Genomic DNA, 8,605 nt, shown 5'->3' with positions numbered 1-8,605 from the left:
AGAATTTTTAATTTCTTAAAATTTGTCACTGTAGTGAGTGGGAAAGATAACTTGCAGGGTGGACGTATGTCAGATGTTGGACATATACGAGGGCCGTTTTTTTTTCTTTTTGTCAACATCTGATAGGCTATAAAAAAAGACAAGTTCATAGAAAACAACCAGTCCTCTTCGTTTGTTTTGAATGATCAAATTTCCATTTGACTTCAGGAATTGTGTTGACCCAGGACAACGCTCGTCCACACACTGCTGGCACAAGCCAACGGCTCCTTGAACAATTTCAATGGGACATTTTCGATCATCCGCCATGGAGTCCTGACCTGGCACCCAGCGACTTTCACCTTTTCCCTGAACTGAAGGCGTGGCTAGGAGGGCAGCACTTTCAAACCAACGAAGATCTTCAAAACAGCATCAATGCCTTCGACCATAGATATTAGTATCTATGGTTGAATGTTGATGCTCATTTACAATCATTGGCAGCAACATTTTTTGAAGAGGGTATTGCAAAGCTTGTCCAGAGGTACAATAAATGTCTCAATCTTTTCGGTGACTATGTTGAAAAGTAACCATAAGTGTACAAAACTTTTGGTAATAAAATAATTGTCTTCTATGAGCTTGTATTTTATTTATAGCCTATCGGAAGTTGTAAAAAAAACGGCCGTCGTATATCCTGCATTCGAGGTTTAAGAGAGTTGCACTCCACGTGACTAATATTTTGAGAATCTCCTGGATAACACTCTGCGGTCTAGTTGCGAGCTATACTTGCAGTCCCTGCACTATGTGTTGCCGACGAGCGACGAAAGATGATCGCAGTGACGTAAAACAAACTAAGGGCTATACTCGCAGTTCGTGTGTTTCGTTATGCAGCTTGATCCGATAGATAGCAGCACCAACAAGATAAATGTTCGTGTCTCTAGATTCTGACACATTCACTCGTAAGCAGTGCTGGTAAGATGTCGCAGTACAGACGGTCGCTTACATATCAAGAAATTTTGGATGTTCTATTCAATGATTCGGAGTCTGAAGGAGAACTGTGTGACGATTCTGAAGATGAATGAGATACTGCAGGTAAGTATAACATATTTACTGGAATTTCGACTTTGTCATACGTTGAAACATGTAACAAATATTAGGCTGCTTGTACACTTCCTCTATGTATATTTTGTGTAATATATTTTAGACCAACCATAATACAGTGTATACAGTTGTACATATGACTTGTTTATTTACAGAAGAAGAGCTTCAGAACGACATCGACGTGACGTCTCAACAGGAAACGCATCCAATAGATCACGAATTTCGGAATGGTAATTACTCTCAATCCCCTCTCTATGATTATAGGTAATATAGACTGTAAAAAAGTAAACAATTTAGCCACTGTTATGTAATAACTCGTTTATGTATTGAAGGAAGGCGTGCATTTCATTTTGAATTATTTGAAACTTGTAAGAATAACTAGTAATTGCCAATACCTAATTCAAGCAAATAATTTGTTTACTTGTCATGTACACCATATCACACTGTAAATAACACAAAACATCTTAGCAAGTCCTGCATACGACTTACTTATTTGGAAAAACTGAAGATCAAGGTGGTGACGTGGAGACACCCCAGCATGTAGAGCAGGCTGCTCCCATCATGAAGCTGAAAATGGTAATTATTCTCACCCTAATCTTTCTCATTACCAATAAGAATAATGTTGATTTAGAGCAAAATTATAATAATTTTACAAGCATTGCTTCACATTGTCATTTTAGTTCATCAACCAAAACCTCAACCTGCATTTGAAGTTTGTCAAGTAAGAAGACCCATGGCAGACAGCAATGCTGACTTGGGATGGGACGACATTCCTGTGTCTGCACCTCTGGTAATGAATATTGTTTCTGGAGAAGTTCTGAGAATTATAGTTCCACTTGATGCCATGTCAACTGAATTTGACTTTTTTGAAAACAATTTCGACAGGAATATGGTGAAGCTTGTGAAACAAAAAACAAACAGGTAAGCTGCAAATACCATTGAAATACTGAGGTGTACCAGTCATATAAAGGAACACAGATTGTGGTCGCATTGGAAACCTGTTACCTTGGCAGAGGTTTATAAATATTTTTCCACAGAATTCACATGTGCCTTTTAAAGAAGACATTCATAGCAGATTACTGGCCCATAGCTCCCATTCTTCACTCCATATTTTCAGCTAGACTGATGTCCTGAGATTGTTTCAAGTCCATTTCGACAATTCTGCGTATAAATAATAATGAAACATACATACCACATTTTCAGCCAAATCATAATATTTTAAACAAAATCAGGCCATATTTAGATTACCTTGCGCAGAGCTTCAGAAACTTGCTATTCCAACTGAGAGTTTGGCCATAGATGAAGGAATATGTGCCTTTAGAGGCAGGATACAGTTCAGAGTCTGTATGAAGAACAAACTGTATAAGTATGGCATCAAACTGTTCTTTGTGTGTGACCCACACTCTGGTTATGTTCTAAATATGGAGGTTTACACAGGCAAAGGTGATGGCTTCACAATTATTACACTGTTTGAATGTCTACTTTCACCCTACTTATCTACTTTCACCCTACTTATCTAAAGGCCACCCTGCTTACATGGACTAGTTTTATAGTACCCCTAAAATTATTGACTTTTTATGGAGCAAAGGCACCTTAGGTGTTAGTACTGTTATGCGAAACAGTAAAGAAATGCCTAAGAGTTTGAAAACAGCTGAACTGAAGGAAGATGAAATGACATTTAGACATCAGGAATGTGGTAGTGATGTCTTTAAAACACAAGGGCAATGTAAACAAAATCAAGCCTGATGTAGTCCTTGATTATAATATAAACAAGACAGGTGTTGATCGAAGTGATGAACTTGTTGCTTACTATTCTTTCAAAAAGAAAAGTATGAAACGGTGGAAGCAGCTTTTCTTCCATCTTTTCATTCGGGAATAGTAAACAGTTATATTATGTATAAAATATCACACAGGCAACCAGAATCTCTACATAAATTTATGTATGTTACTGGAGAAACACTGGTCATGATGGCAGGGGAGGAACAAGTGGGAGTGAACCCTTCACTGTAGGTGACAGACAAAGTGGGGGCCACTTTGGAAGAGAAATCCCTCCAACTGACAACAAAATGAGGCCATGCAGATCGTGTAAAATTGTGGTGACAAAGCCAAAAAAGGAACTGGAAAGTGGAAAAGGAAAGAAACAACATACCACTGTCCAATGTGTGATGTTGCACTGTGCATGCCAGAATGGTTTGAATTATTTCACATGAAACCAATTACATATAGAAATGATTTATAAAAATAATATTGTAATACCTTTCAGTTTTTTTTATAAGGCATAAACAAGTGCAATATCCTTTGTACCTCCAATACATCCTACTATAAAAAAAACTATTTTCCTTTTTTCAGCTACAAACTTTGATAACAGCGTAAATTTAAGTGAAGCTGGTAACTCTAATGTGTTACTTCATTTTAAAATTTAAAGTACAGTGGTAAAATAGAAACAACTGCAATGATTTATCTGTGATCGTTCCTGAATTATGATTTTTTGAAAAACGACAAAAAACTTCAGTCTGGTGTGCTAGAATGACCATAACATGTTAATATGACAGCGTGTTTAAATGCAGAACTGTGTACCCCTAGGAGTGTATGTGTCTATGTTCTACGATCATCTCTTTCTTACCATTATCTTCTTGATACTGATCCCAGACACGAGAGCAATACTTTCGAATTGATATCGCAGTCAATTTACATAAAATGCTCCGGAGCTCTATCACACATAAAACCACACGTTTTCTTCTTAGCCGACTGTTAGATCATATCATTTAATGCAATCTGGTGTTGAACCTGCGTTCTCGTCGATGGGCGTCCACAATCTGCCAAAAATCGAGGCCATCTACTCCGCTGAGCATCTCATAGTACAGGTTGTCCACAATGAGACTCCAACATTTTAATATGCTACATCTTTCTCATTTCAGATGGTGGACCTGTGAATCCTGAAGGGGCAGACAGAGCAGCTCAACAAGTTTGTGGCATGCAAATTTGATACACCAAGTGGCTGTTGTGGAGCTGCAAACAATTGTTTTAGAAAAATGGATGATATGAAGGAGCGTGCACAAGTGGTCCGGTGGTATGCAGAGACAAAATCGGCGACCTAAGTGCAAAGAAACTTTCGTCGAGTTTACAACAAAGCGCCCCCGTCGTTCAAGACTATAAAGAAGTGGTGTGATCAGTTTTTGGCTACTGGGTGCGTTGCGAAAGGGCATGGTGGTGGTAAGCCTGGGATCAGCGAACATCAAGTGCGGCGGTCATTCGAACAAAGTCCACAGAAGTCGGTGCAGCAGGCAGCACGAGAACTTCGTATGAAACGTTCAACAGCGCACTAAGTGCTTCATCAGCGATTACGTTTGTACACATATAAAGTGCAGGTTGTGCAAGAAATCAAGCCTGACGATCGACCAAAGCGAGAAGAATGTGCATGTGTCATGTTAGATCGCATTGCTGCGGACGAGACATTTTTATCACACGTGATGTTTACTGACGAGGCAACCTTTCACGTTTCAGGGGCTGCCAATCGTCACAATGTGCGCATCTGAGGGTCCGAAAATCCACATGCACCTAGGGAACACATGCGCAACAGTCCGAAAGTTAATGTGTGGTGTGGTTTGATGATAAATCGCATTGTTGGGCCGTTTTTCTTTCAGGAGCCGACTGTGGATGGAGCCATCTACCTGGACATGTTGGAACTTCTTACCATGCCACAGATAACAGACCTGCAGCCGAATGTGATGTTTCAACAGGACGCTGCACCATCCCATTGGAGCCTAGATGTTCGAAAATTTTTAAATGACACATTCCCGCAACGATGGATTGGCCTTGGAGGTCCAATTCCTTGGCCGCCACGTTCGCCCGACATAACCCCCCTCGATTTTTTCTTGTGGTGTTATGTGAAAGACCGGGTATACGCTACACCAGTAAAGGACCTGCAAGACTTGAAACAGCGCATAAGAATTGTCATCAACTCTCTCACAAAACAGATGCTCCGCAACACGTGGCACGAAATCGATTATAGACTTGATATTCTTCGCGCTACCTGTGGCGCCCATGTTCAAGTGTACTGAACCGTCCACCTGTGTATGAAAACTTGATGAGCTGCTGTATGATTTCCCTGTATTTGTTCGTCAATAAATTGTGTTTCCTCTCAGATTTTATGAGTTCAAATGTTGGAGTCTCATTGTGGGCACCCTGTATTTCTGCACCCTCGCTGCCAGCCCTTTGCTGCCACCCCTCTGCGGCCGCTGGACACACTCGGCTTTCCACCATCTGGCCGCTGCCTTAAGGCGACGCTCCTACGCCAACACAGTAGCGTATATGGTCAACTAAACAATAGGAGATAAAAGGACGGCCACGTCAAGTGCAACATGTTCATCTAAAATACAGCGACAGAGCTCCCACACGCCGCCCACTGGACAGAGAGCGGCTATGTCCGGCGACCACCCACAGCCGACCTGCCCCCCCCCCCCTTCCCCTCTCCACACCATTAGCAACCCGCCTTTCTGCGATGGAGAACAATTGTATTTGATGTCAACGCATCAATAATCAAGCATCTATTAAAAAAAGGAAAACAATTGTGACGATGATAAATGTCCTCTTTCCACGAAAACAGGCGCAGTCCATTTACTTTTAGTTTTATGAGCAAAATCGGTATAGGTTTTACATTCAACTGTGGGATACAATCCGTATCTCATTATTTTGCGACATCCAGTGAAGTGTACCGCTACCGAGTGCAGATGATCAGCAGAGAAATGCCTATCCTGCATAAAATCAGGAAAACAAACTTCTGCTATTTTGCTGCAAAAACTACCGATCACCACAGAATGTCTTCCTTATTTCGAAACCGCCATCAGAATTTAAAAAAAAAACGATAATTTAAACTTCGAAGAAAAATATGATAGTCTGTATTAAGCAATTTCTTCCACTTGTTGAACAAATTACACGACCTGAGAGCGTCTCTTGCGTTTAGTGTGTGTAAATAAACTGTCATGCACGTGAAATAAAATGAGAGAATACACTCTTTCATGCCATTGGCTCACATGTCGAAAAAAGCACAATCATTTTACATTCGACAACAAGCTATAAGTCAAGAGAATGTAGCTGTTTTGTACACTATGACTGATCCCCTTTTAGCAATGTGATGCTATATCATACTAGCGTTTACGAAACAAATCGTGAAAGCCTGTCTCGCCCTGTGTAGGTGAGAGATTGAAATTTCGCTAAAAGACATCACTACAACGAAAACAAAAAAAAAAAACGTTTATCAAGAATCATTCTGTGATGCCCTAGCCTTCTCTTCCACCCGCCAGGATGCACGCTGTTGATATCAATTTGATAGGTTAATTAATTAAATTGATCATGAGAGTCACTTTGCATGATGAGTATTTTTTTTTCAGCAGTTGGATTACACTCGCCAAGTGGGACAACTGGGAATCCATGGAGGAAGCCCGATGCTCTTTTCGAGGAACACTATTGAGAAAGGACATCTGAAGCTCACCACAGAGGGATTCTACAGCCCACAACATATGTTTCTCATAAGGTGCGCGCTATTAGAAACATGATCATAACGCCTATGTTACCATCACCCTGCATAGAAAACAGACATGGGTCACTGATAGTGGTACCCTTTCAGGCAGAAATGCTGTTCGCAATTTGGAATGAAGCCTATCCATTGAACCACATATTTGCTTTGGATCCTGTAGAGACGTCTCTTAATGATTACAACCAATGGTCCATCGCGTTCGTGCCACTCTCGTATCTCGAAACGAGTCACCTTTTTCGGACCTATCTGCTAAGGATCCCATACACCAAGAACTCCAGCGCTGTTTTTTAGACAGTCCCTCTGCGCCTTGTAACTGCTCCTAAGTCTCTGCCCTGTTCTCACTGCAGCTTAGTCCATGTGATCCTCCCAATTTAAGACTGACCTGTACGGAAGTTGGAGAGCGCTATATCTACGACCTTCTGTTTCCTGTGGGGAAACAGGACAAGCTGAGTTAATATGACAGGAGCGCCTTTTGACCACTTGGTGGAAATGGGAACATGTTGTCATAGCTCCACCAACCACATACAGTGTGTAAGGCCAGCGCCAAATGAAGCTTTCCCCTGCAACACGATGTGGCGTTCACTGTGTTATTCAGTGGTTTAGTATTTAACTAATTTGTAAATGAAAATGATAATCTTATTTTATTACACTGAGTAATTACTACATAATTTTTCTCCCGGCTAAAGATTTGGTCAAGTTGCTAAAGAACTCCAAGTTAACGTCGTGTTAAAGTGTTGTCTGTAAGTTGTGTAAGTGTCACTAAATCACAGTTCATACAACAGATTCTATACAATTATGGATTATGATGGAAACAGTTATCTTCAGCAAAATGATCATTGAAACCACCGAATATCAGCCGCGCACAACACTGACGTATGTTACCTGAAACAATATTCTTCGCGTAATTAATTTCGGCTCCATACATCAGATAGAAAAGTTTGTTATAACGATCGTGCTATGAGCACTATTTTTAAAGAACCAATCTGATTCGAATTATTTTCATTCAAATGAGTTCGGGACCACCGGTGCACATTTATTTTTACACATTTGTATTACGTTCGGCATTTATGCCTGCAGAGTTGCGTAATTTGAATTTGAATTTGCCGCTGAAATAATTGTTAAGATGGCGGCAGACAAGTGATAGAGACTTTCTATAGTTAGAGCAAATAAGTAAATATTTAAAATGCTTATTAAACGCTATAAAATCTGCTTTCGTATTGTGCACTATTTAGACTTCCTCAAGCAAACATTTGATTTGTTTCTAAGGAAAACAGACAAAAACGCGATACAAATCGCTATCATCAATGGCTGCGCTCCTTGCAGCGGAAAGAAATAATTAACACAGATAATGCTTACTGAGAGAGGAAGTAAAGTTACAAATAATTATTCTCTCATATTTATAATAGTAATGAACTCTATTTTCAAGTAATAATTAACAAATAATTACAGTTTCTTAACAGACCTCAGTTTGATATGCGTCCGAAACTTACAAAAGCCAACCAACAAAAGGTAAAAACAAAGGAAGACAAACGCAGATCATAACAGGAGTTTACAATCATCATTGTCTTTGTATGATACACATCGATATGTCTAATTACATCATAGAATATTATATAAATAATTAATATTTATAAGTTTTCACTGTTTTTTCATACGTCGAATACATAATGTTTATAACTGTTAGAGGCATAATTTCCTCTCGTCGCACTGTAGCCAAAAATTTATCACGTGGATGTTACAACGAGGTAGTAGAAAAGATAGTACGAACAGTTGGGGTGGTGTTTCTTGTTGGGGAAAATTAGGAAGACTCCACATCATACATGGCATGGAGGAAAGATGAAGAGTTTGCCACTGCATTGTGAAACATCTCCAAACTACATACTGGTACTGCACTCCGAAGGAGATCTGTGTCTCTCAGCGTGCATTCATGCCTGTCAACCAAATATATGTGACGATTCTATTAAATATACAGGTATTGGTTCACTGGAGCTGGTG

The sequence above is a fragment of the Schistocerca nitens genome, chromosome 6, assembly GCF_023898315.1.
Source record: "Schistocerca nitens isolate TAMUIC-IGC-003100 chromosome 6, iqSchNite1.1, whole genome shotgun sequence".
NCBI classification, from domain to species: Eukaryota; Metazoa; Arthropoda; class Insecta; order Orthoptera; family Acrididae; genus Schistocerca; species Schistocerca nitens.
The sequence above is the reverse complement of the archived record's forward strand: the minus strand, read 5'-3'. Positions refer to the sequence as shown.